At 47.2% G+C, this 25294-nt stretch overlaps 1 long non-coding RNA gene across 1 annotated transcript in view; it reads right to left on the bottom strand.

The window, feature by feature from the left end:
- Positions 1-201: 201 nt before the first annotated feature.
- The window catches only part of LOC140427270 (uncharacterized), a 77713-nt gene continuing 52620 nt past the window's right edge, over positions 202-25294 (bottom strand). Inside the window, exon 3 of the long non-coding RNA XR_011948421.1 lies at positions 202-553. This is a non-coding gene — a long non-coding RNA (uncharacterized lncRNA). The remainder of the gene's footprint in view (positions 554-25294) is intronic.

Raw genomic sequence — 25294 nt, 5'->3', positions numbered from 1 at the left:
TATCTTTGCCTCTGCAATGCCAACTTGGAAATTATTGTTGAACGATGCTCGAATGTACACTTTTGGTCTTTCTCTGACTTTTTCATTGAATTCTTTGAAATGGTACGCTTTCTTGAGAAATAATGTATGAAATAAACACCGCATTTGATCGTGGTCACATATTCAATGCAGCACAATAGAGTAGATCACATGGAGGTCATATTTTAATGAGGCTTTGCGTTAACAGCTATATTGGCAGAATAAATATTTTTCTTTAATTGTAATCTCCTTTCTGACGTCAGCCACAATTGTTTTTCTTTTCATAACTCCTGAATTAAAGTGAAGATTTGCGGCTTCTCTTCGGCGGTTAAGAGATTGATGTTTATGCCAAATGCTGAAGTAAACCGCCATCTTAGTGGGTGTTAATTGCACACGACAAGAGAAAGAAAAGTATATTTCCCTCCACGGATATTACCAACAAAATGGCTGTAGCTGGAATTTAGACAGACTCAAATGGAAGCAAGTTGTTTACGTCTTATTTTCCTCATCCAGCAGCCCGGGATCCATCCATGAGCTGAAATTAGAATACAGCAGTGAGTCAAAACAATTTAGCTCATTCAAATAAAGCCTGTTTTAAAGTATGCTTCAGTTAGTTGAGTAAATGTTAATTACTAAATTACTCAATGCTAATTAAGGAATAACCACATACCATTCATGCCACACAAATTCCAGGCAATGACCCATCTCCAACAATAAAGACTCTGGCCAGCCCCCGCCCCACCCCTGCCCCCTTGACAATACCATTCTCCTCTGTCATCGTCCTGGGGGTGACCAAACTAGCCATATAAATACTGCGGTCACAAAGGCAGGGAATTCTGTAGCGAGTAACTCACCTCCTGTTTCCCAAAGCCTGTCGTCGTCTACAAGTCAGGAGTGTGTTGGAGGATTATCCACTTGCCTGGATGAGTCCAGCTCCAACAACACTCAAGAAGCTCGACACCATCCAAGACAAAGCAGCTCGTTTAATTGGCATCCCATCCACCACCATAAGCATTCACTCCCATCGCCGCTGACATGCATTGGCAGCAGTGTGTATCATTAATAAGATGTTCTGCAGCAATTCAGCAAGGTTCCATTGACAGCACCTTCCAGTCACCCAAAAGGACAAGGGCGGTAGATATGTAGGAACACCACTACCTGCAGGTTTTCCTCCTTGCTTCACACTATCCTGACTTGGAACCATATCGCTGATCCTTCACTGTCATTGGGTCAGAATCCTGGAACCCCCGGTGGGTGCACCTACACCAGGTGAACTGCAGCGTTTCAAGAAGGCTGCTCACCAGCACATTGTCAAGGACAATTAGGGATGGACAATAAATACTGGCTTGGCCAATAACGTCCACATCCTGAGCAATAATAAATACATAAATAAATAATTGAATCATCTACAGGAAATCTGAAACTCAATAAAACACCTCCAAATCTTTGTGCTTTCAGCAACCAATAATATCACATTTGTGAGGCATTTCTCTTGCTTACAATTGCCTCCAGTTGCATATTGGGAAACAGTATATTATAATGTGGATAAACTGTTGTTGTCCCACCTAAACAAACAAAAAGCTCAGGATAATTTTCAAGCTCAGTAAAATGAAATACTGCTTATAGTTCCTATTTAACCAATGCTCAGTGGTTGACGTCTTGAACGTTTGGTGTACAGAACTTGAGTATTGCTGAAAAAAGGCACATGTTGTTGCAGCTTTTCATCTGCACTCATCAGAACAACACAAAATGTAAAGGAAACAACTGTTGATACTGCATAAGAGAAGAGTGCTGAATAGTTGCCAAGTGGACTCTAATTGGTAGAGGTATTGCCTAGCTTTGTTTAAATTCAAACCAGGCAGGTTGAACCTGATTGGACAAGGCATTGCCATGAGAATGAACTAGAGAATGTCTGTTGCTTTTTTGTTTCAGTTATAAAGGCGCAATGTGTGTACATGTCCTTCTTGTCTGCAAAGGACAGGGCTTTGTGGATTAATATATGTAGCTTCTAATACATGTAAGTGAACCAAACTATGAGCCCAACTGAGAGTCTTACATTGGTCATTTGTGTAATTCTCAGCACACTCAGAATTGTTTAGTAAATGTTGTCCAATTGTGGGATCACATCTAATGTTGAACGCTATGTCCAATTTGCCAACCAATGAGCACTCTCTTCGCATGCAGTACAAATTATTGTTGCCTTTACATTTGTTATTCTTGCAAATTGCCGTGGTGAGTGCAAGATGAAAAGCTTTGATAACATGAGCCTCTTTTCAGCAGTACACAAATTAATTTATGAAGTTATATCTTGTAAAAGCAATTGACATAAATAAAACTAACTAAAGGTTCTGTTGATCACCTGAAGTGAATATTATAAAGGATAGAATCGCTACAGTACAGAAGGAGGCCATTCGCCCATCAAGACTGCACTGACCCTCCAAAAGAGCACTCCTTCCTAGGCCTACTCTCCTGCCCATTCCCATGTAGCCCCACCTAACCTGCACATCTTTGGGCACTAAAGGGCAATTTAAAATGGCCAATCCACCTAACCTGCACATCTTTGGACACTAAAGGGCAATTTAGAATGGCCAACCCACCTAACTTGCACATCTTTTGACTGTGGGAGGAAACCGGAGGAACCGGATAAATCTCACGCGGACACGGGGAGAACGTGCAGACTCCACACAGCCAGTCACTGAAGACTGGAATTGAACCCAGGTCCCTGGTGCTGTGAGACAGCAGTGCTAACCACTGTGTCACATTCAGCAAAACTCATTTAAAGTATGAAGGAATGAAAAGATACAGGCAAAGATAAAGTGCACCTGGTACACCGCTGGAAAATGTTTCAGAATTCCCATTTTCAAATGCTTTAGAAGAAAGTGGATTGCTATTAAACTAACAGGTGAAAACCAAGAACACCTGACTTTAAATTAAATCAATTGAATAGTTTTATGCCATTTTCTTTCCAGTCACATATCCACTAATGTTTCTGAAATGGAAGTACGTGGAAATTCATAGATCTGGATATTAACAGGGATGGGTTGCCTGAGGTAGGGGGCAGAGGGTGTTGGTGAGGTACGGTGGGAGTCTGGTTTTCCTCACACACTGGGAAATTGTAACTCCACAATGTGCAGTTTGTTTCCTTGACAGATTCTCCGCAGTATGCTGGCCACAGGCAATGTTTTGGAGGACTAAAGTAACTGGTAGCATACAAAAAGTGGGCATAATTAATTTCAATTTCTTGCCAATTGTTTTATAAGGAAGGAAAGATAGATAAGGTAACATGAATTTAAAAAGGGGTACGGAAGGAAGTAAGTAGCAGAGTATTTGCTTTGAGCACAAATTGTGGGCACAAATTATGCCCACATTCGCAGCTGTGTGGAATATGTTTCTTTTTCTTCCAATTTTCCACTTAAACTCATTTGGATAATACAAAATCTTCCATGCTCCAGTGAAGCTGGGTGTTTTTCTTTCCTTTTAAAATACTTTGAATAATTACGATTTGTTGAAGAGCAGTAGCTTGGTATTGTTTGATTAATGCACTAAAGATAACAATGATTTTTTTTCTTCAAAGTTTTAATTCACCACCTGTGAATAACACGGTTTTAAATGAGGGAAATGACCAGTCCAACGCCGGCATCTCCACATCAAGTCAAAGCGGGTACAGCTGTATTAACTTTCAAGGGAGAAAGTCGAGACTGGATGGTCTCTACTTTACTGCCAGGAGCATTGCGGGTAAAACAGATGAGTTAAGGGCAAGGATTGACATGGGCAATTGTGATATAGTGGCCATCACGGAAACGTAGTTGATGGAGGGGCAGGATTGGCAGCTCAACATTCCAGGATATAGAATCTTCAGGTGACAGAGGAGGAGTTAAGAAAGGATGAGGCATTGCATTATTAGTTAAGAAGTCAGATACTGCAGTAAGGAGAGATGATATCTTGGAGGGGGCATCACATTAAGCTTTGTGAGTAGAGTTTCGGAATAAAAAAAGGGACAGCCACATTGATAGGTATCTATTATAGCCCCCCAGTAGGTCAGCGGGAAATTGAGAAGCAAATATGTGCACAATTCATGGAGGTGTGTAAAAGTAATAATAGGGTAATTATATCAGGTGATTTCAACTTTACCAACATTAATTGGGATACTCATCATGTTAAGGACTTAGATTGAGTGGAGTTCTATAAAATGTATACAGGAGAACCTTTTCGGTCAATGTGTAGAGGGTCCACCAAGAGGCGGTGCAGTGCTGGACCTAATTCTGGGGAATGAAGCTGGACAGTGGTTGAGGTGATGGTGGGGGAGCATTTTAGTGATAGCGACCACAACATGGTAAAATTTCAGCTTGTTATGGACAAAGAAAGAATAAGTTGCAAAAAAGGTTTTGGATTGGGGGGGGAGAGTGGATTTTAGTAAAATAAGGCAAGAAAAGACCAAGATAGACTGGGAAAAGTTACTGGTGGGAAAATCTACAGAAGATCAGTAGGGGGAAGGAAATAGGGTGGGTACAGGTGCAACATGTTCCCTCGAGGGTGATAGGAAGGAGTAACAAGCCCAGAGGACGATGGACGACCAAAGATATTCAGGATATGATGAGAAGGAAAAGAGAGGCTTTTAGCAAGTACAAGGGGAACATACAGCAGAGATATTAGTGCAGTACACAAAGTACAGGTTGGAGCTTAAGAAAGCAATTAGGGAGCAAAGAGGGGACATGAGAAAGCTCTGGCTGGTAAAAGTAGGGAAAATCCCAAGATATTTTATAAGTAATTCTCTGATATTCAAGATATTCTATGGGCAGCACGGTGGCACAATGGTTAGCACTGTTGCTTCACAGCGCCAGGGCCCCGGGTTTGTTTTCCAGCTTGGGTCACTTTCTGTGTCGAGTTTGCACATTCTCCCTGTGTTGAGTCCCCTATTATTCGTTCTTTAGATAAATGACATAGGCAAGGATCAGTAAGTTTGCAGATGACACAAAGATTGACCGGGTGGTTAACAGTGAGGCTGAGTGTCTTGGGTTACAGGAAGATATAGATGCAGTGATTTGTAGATTGTCAGCTGTATTATAATCTGTATGTAAATAATAATATCTGGATAACTGTTGTAGTTCCAGCATCCGACCACCAAGTGATGTGAGTATGCAGATACATGACCCAGACAAACTGTGTTCCAGGAGAAGCAATTAGTAAGGAGTTTGTAGCAGTTGCATATTGAATACCTCTGTAGTATCTTAGTGTAAGTTAATGTTACACCATTATTTCCAGCTGTATTAGTTTGAGACATTTTAGTACTTCGTTAGTGTAGTGTTAGTAATAAATAACTTTGTTTATCAAACAAAATCTAATGTTCTTTGTTCACACTACAATATCAAGATTCAACATCAGCCCAATCAAAGAACATTACAATAGACAGGTTGGTGAAAGGGACGGATAAGAGGCAGATGGAATTTAAACCTGAAAACTGTGAGGTGATACACTTTGGAAGGAGTAATTTGACAAGGAAGTATTCAACGAATGGCAAGACACTAGGAAGTTCCAAAGAACAAAGGGACCTTGACGTGTTTGTCCATTGATCTCTGAAAGTGGGAGGTCAGGTTAATAGGGTGGTGAAAAAGGCACATGGGACGCTTGCCGTTATCAATCGAGGCACAGATTACAAAAGCAGGGAGGTCATGTTGGAGTTGTATCGAACTTTTGTGAGGCCACAGTTGGAATACTGTGTGCAATTCTGGTTGCCACATTATAGGAAGGATGTGATTGCACTGGAAAGGGTGCAGAGGTGATTCACCAGGATGCTGCCTGGGATGGAGCATTTAAGTTATGAAGAGAGGTTAGATAGGCTTGGACTGTTTTTGTTGGAGCAGAGGAGACTGAGGTGTACAAGATTATGAGGAGCGTTGGGCAGGGTGGAGAGAGAGCAGCTATTCCCCTTCGTTGAAGGGTCAGTCACAAGGGGACACACGTTCACGGTGAGGGGCAGGAGGTTCAGGGAGGATTTGCGGATGAACATTTTGACTGAGGGTGGTGACGATCTGGAATGCACTGCCTGGGAGAGTGGTAGAGGTGAGTTGCCTCACGTCCTTTAAAAAGTACCTGGATCAGAACTTGGCACATCATAACATTCAAGGCTATGGGCCAAGTGCTGGCAAATGGGATTAGGTCAGGTGTTTTTCATGTGTCAGTGTAGACTCAATTGGCCGAAGGGCCTATTCTGCACTGTATCTTCTGTGATTCTGAGAGATAGCGGGAACCAGCGGGCAGCAGGGCAGAGATGGGAAATTTAGGGAAATGACTGGCAGTTGGCGGATGCACAATGGATGTCAACAGCAGAAGAAACTATAAGTGTGCTGACAGATGGAGTGGAAGCTGAGTTCATGTTCCTTTTCAGCAGCAGGCATTACCGTGTTTAAAAAAATAATCCAACTCCTTTCTAAACGTTAGTGTACTTGCAGTCAAAAGTCCCAGTTTAATTTTGGAGCCAATTTGAATACCTGTAAACATGTAGCCTAAACACCCAATAGCAATTCGTTCACGTAGGAAATGCGGCCAAATTCTTTTTTGGGCCCTGTTTCTGAAGCAAGCGGCTGGATTCTCCGGTCGCCAACCCCAAAATCGCATTCGGCGATCGGCCGGAGAATCACGGTTCCTGACCAAATCGGGGCCGCCGCCACTTTTGCGATGCTCCGCCCCCTGAAAAGCGGCGGATCGACCGGCTTCAGGACATTGCCTGAGGCCCGCCATCTGATGCTCCGCCCTCAACCGGCCGAGTTCCCGACAGCGTTGGTCTCGTGTGGTCTCATCCGTCGGGAACTCGGCGTGGTGGCTGTGGGGGCACTGTGGGCGTGGTTTGGGCGCGCGAGCCGGCCAAAGGGGGGGCACTATTTTGTGGGCCGGGTCCGCGAGCGACCTCCACCATGTAGCGCAGCACAGCCACAATTTTTTCCAGTGTAAAACGCCACCGTTCCCACGCAGGCGTGGGAACATAGCCCCAGAATTGGAGAATCCAGCCCATGGTTTTTAAAGTGAGGGCAAATGATCACAGAAAATCCAGTTGCGCTGAATGCACTTTGTACTCAGAATTCTGCCTACTTTTGCACCTGTAAAGCCAATATCAGTGAGCTGTATTACAAAAAACAGTGGAATTGAGTCTCCAAACTTCCAGGCAAGGTGGTTTTGATTATATTTTAGAAAGCTTGAAGGAATAGTGATTTTATTTTTACATGACATACGTTGCTGGCGCGACAGACACACGAATGACAGCTCCATATCAATGTAACAGTGGCGGGCCTACTGCAGCCTCATATTCATTTCTTCAGTAAATTACCCTCTACATTTTCTATTCCTTAATCGATATTTGGCTCCATATTCTCGGTGCTGCATTTCTTACTTTGTTCCCTCTCATTTTGTTTTATTCTGTTTAAAACGTTGACTTTGCATTCTGAATTTCCTTCCTGTGGGTTAACCGTTTATCTCCGGTTGTATTTTCCTTACAGTTCTGAAGGAGGCTATTCGCCCCATCGAGTTTTCACCGACCCCCGAAAAGTGCACCCTATCCAGGTCCGCTCCTCCGTCCACTCCGCCCTAGCCCTGTAACCCCATAACCTAACCTGCGCATCATGCAACAAGGGGCAATTTAGCATGGCCAATTCACCTAACCTGCACATCTTTGGACTGTGGGAGGAAACCGGAGCACCCGGAGGAAACCCATGCAGACACGGGAAGAACATGCAAACTCCACACAGACATTCACCCAAGGTCGGAATCAAATTCAGTTCCCTGGCGCTGTGAGACAGCAGTGCTAAACACTGTGCTACCCTTTTTTGCTCTATACTCTTATTTCCAGCACTTGTGAGTGCATCATTGTAAACAACAATCCTTTCCCTCACAGTGGTCCTTTGCATTTATTGTTGAAAAGATTCTAACAAACACGTAACAAAAAGAAAATCACATGTTCACAGTAACCCCCAAAGCAAGTCAATAATAGGATGCTGCTGGCTCGGAGAAAAACAGAAGACTGATGCCGATAAAAAGGGGGATGTCAAGACAAGGTAAGAGCTTCAGTAGGATGGTGGCAAATGGTGATACCACTTGACATGTAATCCAGAGGCCCAGGCATCCAGGTTCAAATTCTAGTATGGCAGTTGGTGGAATTCAGGTTTGATTAGTAAACCTTATCTCAGTAATGGTGATAATGAGATGAACATTAATTGTTGTCAAAAAACAGCCTGGTTCGTTAATGCCCTTTTGGGAAGGAAACTTGCCAACCTTACCTGGAATGGCCAAGATGTGAATGCGGATCCATTGTAATGTGCTTGAATCTCACGTGCCCTCTGAAATGGCCTGGCATGAGATTCAGTTCAAGTGCAGTTAGGGATGGGCATCAAATCCACAACGCATGAAAGAATAATTTTTTTTTAAAGTACACTTACCAAGTTAATTAACTCATTAGGCCTACTCTGAACCAAAAATGAGCCCCTCTTTTATCGTGTTCCAGATGAATACCAATGGTTATGTTCCCATCACACCTGCACCACACTGACCAATTCTGTTGATTTCTGTCCATTTCTGTGGGGTAAGCTAACAACAGGGCAGGATATCAGAATGTAACTTGAACTTGGACGGATGCACTTTGGGGTGGAGCTCCCAGGTTATGTCCTTACATGAGATTCCAGGTCTATTATTTTACTTAGCCGTCAATTTAAAACACTCCCACTGCTAACAAAAAGAAATGCTTTGATAGGAAACATATTCATATTTCATGGGCGGGAGGGTGGGGGAGACCTGGAATAAATTACAGAACGCGCATTTTCAATTTTGATTCAGAATTGGACTGACAAAGCAGGCTGCCCACGAAAAGCAGATTGTACAGTTTCAACTCTCTGATTAATAATGGCCATGCTACACCTTTTGAATCGTGTATGTGCATCTGTGCAAAGTATTGCTAACCACTTTAACCTTCACAGTGACCCAGAGGTGCAATTTATGAACCTGCAAAAAATGAATTCATTTGCCAAATAACTCAATAAAGCTATGTTAATATGCTATGTGGATAGCACTGTGGCTTCACAGCGCCAGGGTCCCAGGTTCGATTTCCCCGCTCGGTCACTGTCTGTGCGGAGTCTGCACGTTCTCCCCGTGTCTGTGTGGGTTTCCTCCGGGTGCTCCGGTTTCCTCCCACAGTCAAAAGACGAGCTGCTTAGGTGGATTGGCCATGATAAATTGCCCTTAGTGACCAAAAAGGTTAGGAGGGGTTATTGGGTTATGGGGATAGGGTGGAAGTGAGGGCTTAAGTGGGTCGGTGCAGACTCGATGGGCCGAATGGCCTCCTTCTGCACTGTATATTCTAAATATCCTTTTTGTTTTGAACCAAATTCTTCATTTGCATTATGAACTATGGACACCATGGGATTTGAAGTGTTCACAGAGTTATCTAATATTCTAGGATTTATTTTAATTAGAATGCCAATCCAATAATTACAGAGTTAACAACTAGATAGAGAATTAGATTGAATGAATACATTTACTTCACGTCTTCTTGATAGAGTATTTTGTTACAATTAAAGATGAAACCGTAAGTACATGCAAAGATGAATTCATTTAAACAAACTGACACTTGGTCTAACCTGACAAGTGTTTACATATTTTTATCTGCAACATTTGAAAGCACTGGATGTATATCCGCTCAGGAAATTTTACTATAAATTATACATTGCAATTATTCCTTGGTTTACCTTGTTGTCACTTTTATCCTTTTCACCATTGACATTTTCCTGCATTAGGGGCCTCAGTGTTTCCCCTTGATGTCTCAATGAAGCAAAATTTTAATTTAGAAACTACTGTATTGGCAAATTCGAACCTGTGCGCTATGACTATATCTGAATAAAAATAAATCATTCCTTTGCACACAATTTCTGGCTAAAAAGCTTTACTGCCCATTGTCAGTTTTTTTGTAGTCATGGTTTTAGGTCGGGATTTTTTATAAGTTCCCGTGTCCGTATTTATAGTGGAAATGTCTATGTAAACTTGTCATGTTTTGTAATTGTGCAATCTAGCCACCAGGTGATGTTGTGGAGTGACTCTGTACACTCTCTCTTACATAGGATCTGTTTCACTTTTGCGAAATGGAGTTCAGGCTCCTCTGTCAAATTCGTTTGCGACTTATCACAGCGTACACCTTGAACGTTGTGGCCACTTTTCTCAGGTCGTCAGCAGCCATTATGACTGGAAGTTATCTCCACAGGTGTCCTTATGAAAGGAATATGTAACTCGGAACTGAATGATTAGGATAGAACATTGTTAAAAATGGAAGATTAAGCTCTCTCCTTCTCATTTTTTGTCCTCTCCCATCTGCCCCTCACTTTTGCGTACATTGTTCCTTCTCCCCATCATTTTCATGCTTTCCCTCCTCCTCTATTAATCACACTCCCTCTCCCATCCATTTCTTATCCTTCTAGCTCCAATCCATTGTCCTTCGATCCTCTATTCCTTCCTGTCATGATATTCAAACACACATATCATGATAGGCACACCAACAGACAAATCAGCACACACAACACGAAAACCAATCATAGACAAGGACAGAGACAGTATAAGAGAAGAAACACGACATCTGGTGGCCAGTAGATCTGGAGACCAGGACAAGGACAGGACCTGATTAACATCACACACAGGGAGTCACCACGTGCAGAGTATCAGGACAGAACTGTAAATAACACGTTGAAATAAAACAGCGTTGTACCAAATACAACCGTGTTGGTTCATCTGTACATCAGAACACCCAACACTACATGGTACAGGAGTGGATCGATACCTGCCGGCAAACCTGCCATCCTGAGATATGGACATCACCAACAAACCACAGCCGTTGCAAGTCGCTGGGAACCTTGGCATCAATTGGAAGCTTTTCAAGCAGCGATTTGAACTGTACATGCGAGCCAACGAGAAACAGAGTGCCTCGGACGAAACAAAGATTGCGATGCTCCTCACCACCGCAGGTCAGCACACCATCGATGTATTCAACTCACTGGTGTTCGCGGAAGGCGAGAACCAATCCAAGTATGACACGGTCCTCCTCAAGCTAGACCAGCACTTTAACGTTGAAGTGAATGAAAGTTTTGAAAGGTATATCTTTCAGCAACGCCTGCAAGGTAAGGATGAGCTCTTTCAACCCTTTCTGACGCACCTCCGCATACTCGCGCAGTCCTGCGGTTACGGCAACACCTCAGAGTCCATGATCCGGGACCAGATTGTTTTTGGCGTTGCCTCCAGTGGCCTACGCCAGCAGCTTCTTAAAATTAAAGGCCTGACCTTAGCGTCTGCGGTGGAAGCTTGTGTCCTCCATGAAAATGCAACCAGCCGTTTTGCCCAATTTCAGGCGACCGAATCGGCACGGAGGGGGTCCCTAGCCGTCGAATCGGCAAGCCAGGCCGCCCACGAGGCCGAACGCATCCAGGCAATTGATTATCTCCCGGCCCGCGGCCCGGACGAGGGCGGCCGTTTCCCGCGCTTTTCGCGGTCTCCCGCGCTTGTGCGCGCCCAAACCAACGGCAACATCGAGGGACGCACTGCGCAGGCGCGCCCGATGCAAGACCGAACTGCGCATGCGCAGTGGCGTAACGAACGCCGTGACGTCATGACGTGTGGCAACTGTGGAGCTGTACATTTAAAAGGGCAATGTGGAGCTGTACATTTAAAAGGGCAATGTCCTACTAAAAACTGACAATGCCTACGATGTGGCAAGATGGGCCACTACGCTGCCTACTGTCGAGCGGTTCAACCGATGGATCCTACACATCTCCGACAACCTCGCAGACACGTCAGGACCGTCCAGCCCGTACATCAGGACATCCAGCCAAATGACACAGATGACCAAGATGCCTTCCGGGTTTCAGTCATTGATGTGAACAGGGTCAACACCATCAATCCGGCCGATGAATGGAGTGCCACCCTGGCGGTCAACCGATCGCAGATCACTTTCCCCTGGACACTGGCGCATCCGCCAACCTCATAGCATATTCAGCATTCCATGCCATGAAGGTCAAACCACGTATCCAGCCATCCCGGTGCAAGATGGTTGACTATAACGGGAACGTCATCCCGGCCATGGGATCTTGCCAGCTCCAGGTGACACACAAAACGCACACGGCCACACTCCCCTTTGAAATTGTTGGCTCATCGAAAGATTCCTTGCTGGGCGCACAGGCATGCAAGGCTCTTCACCTTGTACAGCGAATTATGTCTCTCTCTCCAGACGACACATCCGACTTCCTGGATGCTGACTTCAACGCAAATCTCCAATCCCTCCTTGCTCACAACCAGGAGGTATTTGAAGGCATGGGGACACTGCCATACACATACAAAATTCGCCTCAAACCGGACGCCATCCCGGTCGTTCACGCACCTCGCAGGGTTCCTGCGCCACTTAAAGACCGCCTCAAGTTGCAGCTGCAGGATCTCCAGGACCAAGGGGTCCTATCCAGGGTCACAGAGCCCACGCCATGGGTCAGCTCCATGGTGTGTGTCAAGAAGCCCTCTGGCGAGCTCCGCATCTGTATAGACCCTAAAGACCTAAATAATAACATTATGCGGGAACACTATCCCATACCTAAACGAGAGGAAATCATCAGTGAGATGGCCCAAGCCAAAATATTCACCAAATTGGATGCTTCCAAAGGATTTTGGCAGATCCAACTGGACCCGTCCAGCCGAAAGCTATGTACCTTCAACACCCCTTTCCGTAGATTCTGCTACAACCGGATGCCATTTGGCATCATCTCGGCATCCGAGGTCTTCCACAGAATAATGGAGCAGATGATGGAAGGCATCGAAGGGGTACGCGTATATGTGGACGATATCATCATCTGGTCCACCACTCCGCAGGAGCGCATACATCGTCTCCAACGCGTTTTCGCCCGCATACGAAACAATGGCCTGCACCTCAACCGCGCCAAGTGTGCCTTTGGCCAGACCAAATTGAAGTTCCTGGGGGACCACATCTCCCGATCAGGGGTCCGTCCCGATGCGGACAAGGTAAGCGCCATCACAGCCATGCCGCGGCCGGCCGACAAGAAAGCTGTACTACGATTCCTGGGCATGGTCAACTTCCTCGGGAAATTCATTCCCAACCTTGCTTCCCACACAACGGCTCTGCGCCATCTCGTGAAGAAATCTACAGACTTCCAGTGGCAACATACACACCAGCTGGAATGGGAGAAGCTCAAACACAAACTGGCCACGGCACCAGTGTTGGCGTTCTTCGACACGTCTCGTCCCACCAAAATCTCAACTGATGCCAGCCAATCTGGTATTGGAGCAGTGCTCCTGCAGAAAGATAACACGTCGTCATGGGCCCCGGTTGCCTATGCATCACGGGCCATGACCCCTACGGAACAGCGCGACGCGCAAATTGAAAAAGAATGCCTGGGCTTGCTAACTGGTTTGGACAAGTTCCACGATTATGTATATGGTCTTCCACGATCGAAACTGACCAACGCCCCCTGGTCAACATAATAAACAAGGACCTGAACGACATGACCCCACGCCTCCAGCGCATCTTACTTAAACTCAGGAGGTATGATTTCCAACTGATCGACACTCCAGGGAAGGACCTCATCGTGGCGGATACCCTATCCCGAGCAGTGAGTACACCACCAGATGCGGAGGGGTTCGTATGTCAAGTTGAGGCACACGTGGCTTTGACAGCGGCAAATCTGCCAGCTAATGACCCCAGTCTGGCCCGCATACGCGCAGAGACAGCGGCCGACCCCCTTCTACAGCGAGTGATGCACCACATGACGGAAGGTTGGCTCAAAGGGCAGTGCCCGCAGTTCTATTATGTGCGAGATGACCTAACCACCATTGATGGGATCCTTCTGAAGCTAGACAGGATCGTCATTCCGCACAGTAGGCGCCAGATGATTCTCAATCAAATACACAAAGGCCACTTGGGGGTTGAGAAGTGCAGACGGAGGGCCGAGAGGCGGTATATTGGCCGGGCATTAATGACGATATTGCCAACATGGTACTCAATTGCACAACCTGCCAGAGGTTTCAGCCGGCGCAACCTCTTGAGACGCTTCTGCCCCATGAGCTGCTGAAGTCCCCCTGGGCGAAGGTGGGTGTCGACCTATTTCACGCGCTTGGCATGGACTATATTATCATCATAGACTACTTCTCCAATTACCCAGAAGTCATACGCCTACACGATCTGACGTCGTCTGCAGTCATCAGGGCCTGCAAGGACACCTTTTTCTCGCCACGGCATTCCGATGACTGTCATGTCGGGCAGTCGGCCCTGTTTCGCCAGCCGTGAATGGTCGTCCTTTGTCGTATCATATGGTTTCACACACGTACCATCCAGCCCTCTACATCCACAGTCAAATGGAAAGGCGGAAAAGGGCGTTCACATTGCCAAGCGGCTGCTCTGCAAGGCTGCTGCTGCCGGATCGGACTCTCACCTCGCCCTGCTGGCCTATCGATCGGCCCCGCTAGCCACTGGTCTCTCGCTAGCACAGCTACTGATGGGTCGCACCCTCAGGACAACTGTGCCTTCCATCCTGACACCAACAACGGACCATGCTAAGGTACTGCACAAGATGCAACTGCAGCGTGATCGCCAGAAGAGTCTGTACGATACAAGGGCGACTGATCTTCCCCCCCTGTCCTCCGGGGATAAAGTCCGCATTCATCTGCCAAATGGTGGCTGGTCAGCACCTGCCGAAGTTCTCCGACGTGTGGCTCCCCGCTCGTTCCTGGTACGCATGCCGGATGGATCAGTGCGTCGCCGCAATAGGCGAGCCCTTCGCCGCCTTCCACGCTCGCAACCTAACAGTGCACACACACCGGGTCCTCCACTGGTTCCCGAGGATGACTTCGTGGCGCTGCCATATACCATGCCCCTTCCATCGCCACCCGTGGCCAGGCTCGCATCTCAGCCGGTGGTTCTCAACCCACCCTTGAGACGGTCAACCCGAATTCGTCGCGCACCTACTAGATTGGACTTATGAGACTGTTCACACGTTAAAGTTAAAACACTATTGTATTGTAACATGTTACTGTAACATGTTACTGAGGAAAGGCTGATGGACTTGAGGTTGTTTTCGTTGGAGAGAAGAAGGTTATGAGGAGACTTAATAGAGGCATACAAAATGATCAGAGGGTTAGATAGGGTGGACAGTGAGAGCCTTCTCCCGCGGATGGATATGGCTGGCACGAGGGGACATAACTTTAAACTGAGGGGTAATAGATATAGGACAGAGGTCAGAGGTAGGTTCTTTACGCAAAGAGTAGTGAGGCCGTGGAATGCCCTACCTGCTACAGCAGTGAACTCGCCAACATTGAGGGCATTTAAAAGTTTATTGGATAAACATATGGATGATAATGGCATAGTGTAGGTTAGATGGCTTTTGTTTCGGTGCAACATCGTGGGCCGAAGGGCCTGTACTGCGCTGTATTGTTCTATGTTCTATGTTCTATGTTTTATCATTCCAGATATCGTTTGACAGGACCACACTTTAAAGTTTTTCGTCTTCCTGTTTTGTTATGGTACAACCTCGTTAGCATGACACACCCGACATCGCCCCATGTATATAGTTACGCCACATGCACCTGCTGTAAATATCACGCGCACACACTTTTAGATGCACTCACGACACATTCGTATTTATAACCACGTAGGCACATAATTTTGTAAAAAAAGGGGGATGTCATGATATTCAAACACACATATCATGATAGACCCACCAACAGACAAATCAGCACACACAACACGAAATCCAATCATAGACAAGGACAGAGACAGTATAAGAGAAGAAACACGACACCTGGTGGCCAGTAGATCTGGAGACCAGGACAAGGACAGGACCTGATTAACATCACACACAGGGAGTCACCACGTGCAGAGTATCAGGACAGAACTGTAAATAACAAGTTGAAATAAAACAGCGTTGTACCAAATACAACCGTGTTGGTTCATCTGTACATCAGAACACCCAACACTACACTTCCTAGCCTGTATCTGTCCTCCAGCCACTTACTATACTTCCCCTCCATCTATTTCCCTGCACTCACTCCCCCAGCCTCAATTTTTCTCTTGCTTTGACTCCTCTCTACCCATTTGCACATCCCCTTTGGCCTACTCCTTGGTGCCTGCCCTACCTCTAACTTCCCCCAGTCTCTCACTCCGTCCTTTCCAGCATCCAATTTTCCAGTGTCTCTCAGCCCCAACTCTGACCCCACTTAACCTCTTTCCTCTTCCCATTGGACTCAGCTACCTCATCACTCTCTCTTTTTCTGGACTCTAATGTCACCGTCTTCCTTTGGCCCAGGTTCAATTATTCCCTGCTATCTAACTCCACTGGGCCTAAAGTCACCACTGGGACTTCTCTAATCACAGGCAATCTATTAGTTTATGCAGTGAATGAGAACAGTAGTTATTTGTATGGTTACAGCTAATTAAATGAGTGCTTGACTAACTTGTGACCATCAGAAGACTTTCATTATTGCATTTGAATGATCATGCTAATTTTTAGCAGTGAGTGAATCATAGAAGAATCAGACAATCAGAGAATCCCGACAGTGCAGAAGGAGGTAATTCGGCCCATTGAGTCTGCACCGACCCTCCAAAAGAGCATCATACCCATGTCCACTCCCCCACCCTATCCCTGCAGCCCTGTAACCTCCGCTAACCTTTGAACACTAAGGTGCAATTTAGCATGGCCAATCCACCCAACCTGCACATCTTTAGATTGTGGGAGGAAACATGCAGTGTGTAAGAAATAGCGATAACAAGAGAGGCAAAGACCTGGAGATTAATGCGGAGGTGGATGGGATGGTGGGTGTGGGAGGAAACAGAATCCAGTGGAAAACTTAGCAGACCAGCAACTCCAATTTCATCAAGTCTCACTAATAATTATTTTATTCCCAGGTTTCCTGTCTCCAGGCTCTGAGAACGGGTGTGATGTATATGTGCTTGGTGAGATCGAGGGCCTGATCGAACAGCCTCGAAGGGCCTGACTCGGTGACGCAACGAGGCCGCTACATCTCACGAGAGGCGTCTTGCGAGATTTACGATGCTCGGGACAGCGCAAGAGACCTAACGAGATCTCGCCTTCACTGGGTGGGACCCAGATTTGCATATTTAAGTGAGCAGTTAGCTTCACTTAAATGTGTCTACGCTGGAATCTCCCAAGGCCTGAGACTGAACACCTATGCATGGGAGAACTTGTCGCTGTTTAGTACTGGTTTCCATAACCATGTGACGGCACTTGGCAGCAGGAGTCTCCCATGCGATTGGAGGCCCCTGGGTTGTCAGGCTCTGGGCAGGGTAGTACCCTCGCATCCTGGATGCTGCCCGGACACATTGGCACTGCCAGCCTGGTACGCTGCCCTTATGAGGTGGGGTGAGGAGGGGCTCTAGGATCTCCTAATCATTAAGTTGGTGTTTTGAGATTGTTATGGCATTTAAAAATTGCACCCCGATCTTTTTCGGCCTTGATGAGCTGAGCTCATCAGCGCAGGAAATGAAAAAAGTGTGGACTCGGCGGGGCTATCCTTGCTGAGGCCGAAAAATTGCGGGGCACAGCCCCGAGAAACACCCCATCAAAGTTGCCCAAAATAGGATTCTATTTTTTTCCCATAAAAATCATGAAACAGCCAGTGCAAAAATGGCATTTGGGGAAGTTAAGTTCAGGAAGGAGCAAGTAAAAGTTATTCAAGGTGGACACAAGCCTTGCAAGGGCAGCATTGAGATTTAACAATGCTTCCATTGAGTTCCTAAGGTGGAGGAAGAGGAAGATGATACTCCCGATCAATGTGAGGAAGATACCACACAAAGATGTGGTTGGAGGAAGCTCAGACAGTGAGCAGCAGGAGCATTTTATCCCATTCTTGGATGCAGTAGACAAAGTGGCTTATGGCTGAAGCAGATCAGGAAAAGTGAGTACAGTTACTGCTTGACATAAATCCATACAACACCAGCCCCCATTCATCATCTCCACTCTGATTTGGCAAGCACATAGTGTCACATCATTCCTCACACCGACATAAATTTCAGGAACACACATCTTTCATTATCTAGGTCTTTCTCCAGTTTTCGCTTCACTATTCACCCCAAACCTGATGATGCAACTGCGTCACAGTGACCCTCATCGGAAGCACTGAATTCATTAAACAAATAAATGGCGTACGGTCACTCGGTTTGTTCGTTTCGGAGACGAGGGCACAAAATGCAAGGGAGTGAACTGAGATTAACCAACTACTAGTTGTGTGCGTTTGACAGATACAGAGAAGGATGCTCAGGAAATAAGTGCCACCTTCTACATTTCCCTCAGTCAGAAATAGTGAGATTGGGAACTCATTGATACCTGGTGACGGAATTAAAACTATCTCTGAAACACACGTTGCCTTGATTTCATAAATGACTGAACGATGAGGAAGCTGAGCATGCTAATTGGCAAGATTGTTACTCTGTCAGGACTAATTTATATCCCTTTCCTCTGTTCCTCCAGGGCCTTCGCGAGAGGAGCAACAGCCTGTGGACACACCTGTGATGATCCCTCAGAGAAACCCAATCAATCTGAGCGAGCACCATCACAGGACACACAGCTATGCATCAGTACAACCACTCACACTTGGCTGGGGCCAGTTTGTCAGCTAGTTGGTGATTCACAATAATGAGTGAGCTTGTGCAGATATGGATGGGAGGGGCAATACTTATTTATTCATTCACAATGATATTGACAAGGTTGTCAAAGCCCGTGTTTATTGCCGAATCCTAAATATCCTTAAGGAGGCAGTGGTAAGCCATTTTGTGACAACTGAGTGGCCCGTAAGTGTAAGAGAGAGTTAAGAGTCAATGGCATTGCTTTTGGAGCCACATATAGACCAAACCAGGTAAGGCCGGAATATTTCTTACCCTAAAGGATATTATGAACCAAATAGGTTTTTATGAGAATTCGGTAGTTACCTGGACACCGTTGCTGACATCAGCTTCAAATTCCTGATTTATTTATTTAATTAATTGAATTTCAATTCCCCAGCTGCCGTGCTGGGTTTTGAACTCATGGCCCCAGTCATTAGTCCAGGCCTTTGGATTACTCACCTTGTAATGTGCCGGTGTTCTTGTTATGTGGAGAGTCTGCATCAAGGAGCTTGATTCTCTCCAAGCTGTGCTCAGCAGAACACCTGGAACCAACATTGGAAAGGTGATTGATAGAGATAGAGCAACAAAGTTTAGTGGTAAATGGGGATGTGACACACACACACACTCTCTCTCTACAGCATTGGAGAGGATACAGGGGCGAAATTCTCCGGTATCGGCGCGTTGTCCGCCGACTGGCGCCCAAAATGGCACAAATCAGTCGGGCATCGCGCCGCCCCAAAGGTGCGGAATGCTCCGCATCTTTGGGGGCCGAGCCCCAACCTTAAGGGGCTAGGCCGGCGCCGGACAAATTTCCGCCCCGCCAGCTGGCGGAAAAGGCCTTTGGTGCCGCGCCAGCTGGCGGAAAAGGCCTTTGTTGCCCCGCCAGCTGGCGCGGAAATGACATCCCCAGGCGGCGCATGCGCAGGAGCGTTAGCGGCCGCTGACGGCATTCCCGCGCATGCGCAGTGGAGGGAGTCTCTTCTGCCTCCGCCATGGTGGAGACCGTGGCGGAGGCGGAAGGGAAAGAGTGCCCCCACGGCACAGGCCCGCCCGCGGATCGGTGGGCCCTGAGCGCGGGCCAGGCCACCGTGGGGGCACCCCCCGGGGCCAGATCGCCCTGCGCCCCCCCCCCAGGACACCGGAGCCCGCCCGTGCCGCCTTGTCCCGCCGGTAAGGTAGGTGGTTTAATTTACGCCGGCGGGACAGGCATTTTAGCGGTGGGACTTCGGCCCATCCAGGCCGGAGAATCGCGCGGGGGGGCCCGCCAACCGGCGCGACGCGATTCCCGCCTCCACCAACCCGGCGGGGGGTCGGAGAATCTCGCCCCAGGTGTCCAACGTCAATATAAATGGATTGGGGCTGCAGGTATTTGGAACTACCTGCAGCCCCAATCCATTTATATTGAAGTCAACCATGGACAGGATGGAACCTCCATGGAATTTCACCTGAGTGCATGCCAGACACGAACAAGCTGCCCAGGACATATCTGTTGCCTTGATCAGGATATACTTGACTTTACAATCTATCACAGACCTGTGCCAACCTGCTCCCCGGGAGAGTGGGAGAAGTGAAGTGGTGCTTGCCTAAGAAAGGAGTGAGGGAAAAAGAGAGCATGGAAATGAGAACACCACTCTTAAGACTTCACACAGACCATACAACTCCCATTGCCCCCTCACCTTATTTCTAACAATACTCGACTTGCTATATCACCTTCTGAAGGCCTGGTCTGCCCCATGCAGGTGGAGCAGCCTCGGTGAGTGCTGAAACCCAGAGGCCAAAAGCATCTCATTCATCAGAGCAGGATTGTGAACTGCCAGCCTCTATCTCTACATAAGCCTGAAGGGATATGTCATGTAGCAGCGTTAAGAAATATCAGAAAAAGCAATTGTTAATTCATCGAGTGCATGCACATGGGTGTTTGATAAACATTAGGGCCGGGATTCTCCCCTATCCGGCGGGGCGGGGGGTCCCAGCAGGATGGGGTGGCGGGAACCACTCCGGCATCAGGCCGCCCCAAAGGTGCGGATTTCTCCACACCTTTAGGGGCCAAGCCCTCACCTTGAGGGGCTAGGCCCGCGCCGAAGTGGTTGGCGCGCGGCCAGCCGGTGGGAAAGGACTTCGCCGGCCGGCGGAAGTCTGCGCATGCGCGGAGATAGCGTCAGCGGCTGCTGACGTCATCCCCGCGCATGCGCAGGGGGGGTGTCTCTTCTGTGTCGACCATGGTGAAGGCTGTGGCCGAGGCGGAGGGAAAAGAGTGCCCCACGGCACAGGCCCGCCCGTGGATCGGTGGGCCCCGATCGCGGGCCAGGCCACCGTGGGGGCACCCCCCGCGGCCAGATCGCCCCGCGCACCCCCCAGGACCCCGGAACCCACCCGCGCCGCCTTGTCCCGCCGGTAAGAGAGGTGGTTTGATTCTCGCCGGCGGGACTGGCATTCCAGCAGTGGGACTTCGGCCCATCGCGTGCTGGAGAATCGCCGGGGGGGGGTGCTCGCCGACCGGTGCGGCGCGATTCCCGCCCCCGCCGAATATCCGGTGCCGGAGAATTCGGCAACCGATGGGGGCGGGATTCATGCCAGCCACCCGCGATTCTCCGACCCGGCTGGTTTCTAAGTTTCCTTTTTTAACTACGGCACATAAAATGTAATGATTTGCAATAGGTCTGCATCTTTCCCATCATTGAGTCGTGAGAACAACCCGCCCTTTTAATTGTTTAATGATGAATAAACTTTCATGACAGGATGTGCAATGGGTGTACACTTGGTTGAATGATTCTTTTATGCAAAGTGAGATGCAGGGTGGCAGTGGGGATAGGAGGGTGGGTGGACAGAGGATTTTATTTTTAAAAATCTTTTCTTGTCTGACTGACTAAGTGAATCTTTGAGCTATGAGGGTATCCTTGGCATCCCCAGTAACAATCTCTGCAGCTGGCAACGAACCATTACTCATCATTCTCCTCTTCCATGTCTTCAATGGTCCCCTCATTTGAAAATGCTTGGTTGTCCTGCACCTTTTAATCCTTGTTGTTGCGCAATATTGTGCAGATCACAATGATTCTGGAGACCTTTACTGGCGAGTGCTGAAGAGCACTGACAGGCCTGCCGAGGCACCTAAAGCACATTTTCAGGTTGCTTGCTTCATTACACATTTGGCGATCATGTGGCTCTTGTTGCAGCATTCTTGAGCTTCACTGGTGGATCGGGCAAACCTTAAATTGCTATCACTTGCCTCCTCAGAGCCAATTCTCAATCTGGAATGAAGAGGTCTGGACTGTTGGGACTGTTGCAGTATAAAAGTATCCACAGTATAAAAGTATCCATAGCCACTGCCTCAGGGATCCAATACACACATCCATGAACTTTGTCTTAAGGTTGTGCACCAGCTGTACATTGATGGTGTGAAAATGCTCGATGATTTTTCTTGTTTGTTCTGGTCGTCCACAGATTGCCATTCTGTGGAAAGCCAGTCAGAGAAACAAATATGACGGCCCACTCATTTTGGTTATTGTTGTCGCAGCGGTAAGTTGACATAAGGCAAAATCCCTGGAAAACAATCCATTCCCGACCTGTTTATGTGCCATCAACTGAGACCCTTTTGATGGTGGTGCTCTGGAGAGTGCCAGTGGCAAGAAGGAGGTCTGGGATGTCTTTGACAGTAACAAACAATGCATTGTCGCCAGATCCGATAGACAACAGTTCTTTTTGAAGGAGGCTGCCAATGTCTGTTGACACCAGTCATGTCAATTTGAGCATAAGCGGGCACTATTGAACAAAGAACAAAGAATAAAGAAATGTACAGCACAGGAACAGGCCCTTCGGCCCTCCAAGCCCGTGCCGACCATGCTGCCCGACTAAACTACAATCTTCTACACTTCCTGGGTCCGTATCCCTCTATTCCCATCCTATTCATAGAACATAGAACATAGAAAAAATACAGCACAGAACAGGCCCTTCGGCCCACGATGTTGTGCCGAACCTTTGTCCTAGATTAATCATAGATTATCATTGAATTTACAGTGCAGAAGGAGGCCATTCAGCCCATTGAGTCTGCACCGGCTCTTGGAAAGAGCACCCTACCCAAAGTCAACACCTCCACCCAACACTAAGGGCAATTTTGGACACTAAGGGCAATTTATCATGGCCAATCCACCTAACCTGCACATCTTTGGACTGTGGGAGGAAACCGGAGCACCTGGAGGAAACCCACGCACACACGGGGAGGATGTGCAGACTCCGCACAGACAGTGACCCAAGCCGGAATCGAACCTGGGACGCTGGAGCTGTGAAGCAATTGTGCTATCCACAATGCTACCGTGCTGCCCTTAAGAACAACTAAATCTACACTATATAATTTTACTGTAACCCATGTACCTATCCAATAGCTGCTTGAAGGTCCCTAATGTTTCCGACTCAACTACTTCCACAGGCAGTGCATTCCATGCCCCCACTACTCTCTGGGTAAAGAACGTACCTCTGACATCCCCCCTATATCTTCCACCATTCACCTTAAATTTATGTCCCCTTGTAATGGTTTGTTCCACCCGGGGAAAAAGTCTCTGACTGTCTACTCTATCTATTCCCCTGATCATCTTATAAACCTCTATCAAGTCGCCCCTCATCCTTCTCCGTTCTAATGAGAAAAGGCCTCGCACCCTCAACCTTTCCTTGTAAGACCTACTCTCCATTCCAGGCAACATCCTGGTAAATCTCCTTTGTTATCCAACTGGCCAAATTTCCCACTATCCCATGCCTCTTTACCTTCTGCAGAAGCCTACCATGGGGAACCTTATCAAATGCCTTACTAAAATCCATGTACACTACATCCACTGCTTTACCTTCATCCACATGCTTGGTCACCTCCTCAAAGAATTCAATAAGACTTGTAAGGCAAGACCTACCCCTCACAAATCCGTGCTGACTATCCCTAATCAAGCAGTGTCTTTCCAGATGCTTAGAAATCCTATCCTTCAGTACCCTTTCCATGAGTTGGCCTACCACCGAAGTAAGACTAACTGGCCTGTAATTCCCAGGGTTATCCCTAGTCCCTTGTTTGAACAGGGGCGCGACATTCGCCACTCTCCAATCCCCTGGTACCATCCCTGTTGACAGTTGGGACGAAAAGATCATTGCCAACGGCTCTGCAATTACATCTCTTGCTTCCCATAGAATCCTTGGATATATCCCGTCAGGCCCGGGGGACCTGTCTATCCTCAAGTTTTTCAAAATGCCCAACACATCTTCCTTCCTAACAAGTATTTCCTCGAGCTTACCAGTCTGTGTCACACTGTCCTCTCCAACAATATGGCCCCTCTCATTTGTAAATACAGAAGAAAAGTTCAAGACCTCTCCTATCTCTTCAGACTCAATACACAATCTCCCGCTACTGTCCTTGATCGGACCTATCCTCGCTCTAGTCTTTCTCATATTTCTCACATATGTGTAAAAGGCCTTGGGGTTTTCCTTGTTCCTACCCGCCAAAGATTGTTCATGCCCTCTCTTAGCTCTCCTAATCCCTTTCTTCAGTTCCCTCCTGGCTATCTTGTATCCCTCCAACGCCCTGTCTGAACCTTATTTCCTCAGCCTTACATAAGTCTCCTTTTTCCTCTTAACAAGACATTCAACCTCTCTTGTCAACCATGGTTCCCTCACTCGACCATCTCTTCCCTGCCTGACAGGGACATACATATCAAGGACACGTAGTACCTGTTCCTTGAACAAGTTCCACATTTCACTTGTGTCCTTCCCTGACAGCCTATGTTCCCAACTTATGCACTTCAATTCTTGTCTGACAACAACGTATTTACCCTTCGCCCAATTGTAAACCTTGCCCTGTTGCACGCACCTATTCCTCTCCATTACTAAAGTGAAAGACACAGAATTGTGGTCACTATCTCCAAAATGCTCCCCCACTAACAAATCTATCACTTGCCCTGGTTCATTACCAGGTACCAAATCCAATATTGCCCCTCCTCTGGTCGGACAATCTACATACTGTGTTAGAAAAGCTTCCTGGACACACTGCACAAACACCACCCCATCCAAACTATTTGATCTAAAGAGTTTCCACTCAATGTTTGGGAAGTTAAAGTCACCCATGACTACTACCCTGTGACTTCTGCACCTTTCCAAAATCTGTTTCCCAATCTGTTCCTCCACATCTCTGCTACTATTGGGGGGCCTATAGAAAACTCCTAACAAGGTGACTGCTCCTTTCCTATTTCTGACTTCAACCCATACTACCTCATTAGGCTGATACTCCTCGAACTGCCTTTCTGTAGCTGTTATTCTATCTCTAATTAACAATGCCACCCCTCCACCTCTTTTACCACCCTCCCTAATCTTATTCAAACATCTATAGCCAGGGACCTCCAACAACCATTTCTGCCCCTCTTCTATCCAAGTTTCCGTGATGGCCACCACATCGTAGTCCCAAGTACCGATCCATGCCTTAAGTTCACCCACCTTATTCCTGATGCTTCTTGCGTTGAAGTATACACACTTCAACCCATCTCCGTGCCTGCAAGTACTCTCCTTTGTCAGTGTTCCCTTCCCCACTGCCTCACTACATGCTTTGGCGTCCTGAATATCGTCTACCTTAGTTGCTGGACTACAAATCCGGTTCCCATTCCCCTGCCAAATTAG

The sequence above is a fragment of the Scyliorhinus torazame genome, chromosome 7 (assembly GCF_047496885.1).
Source record: "Scyliorhinus torazame isolate Kashiwa2021f chromosome 7, sScyTor2.1, whole genome shotgun sequence".
NCBI lineage: Eukaryota > Metazoa > Chordata > Chondrichthyes > Carcharhiniformes > Scyliorhinidae > Scyliorhinus > Scyliorhinus torazame.
This window is presented reverse-complemented; position numbering and strand designations above follow the sequence as displayed.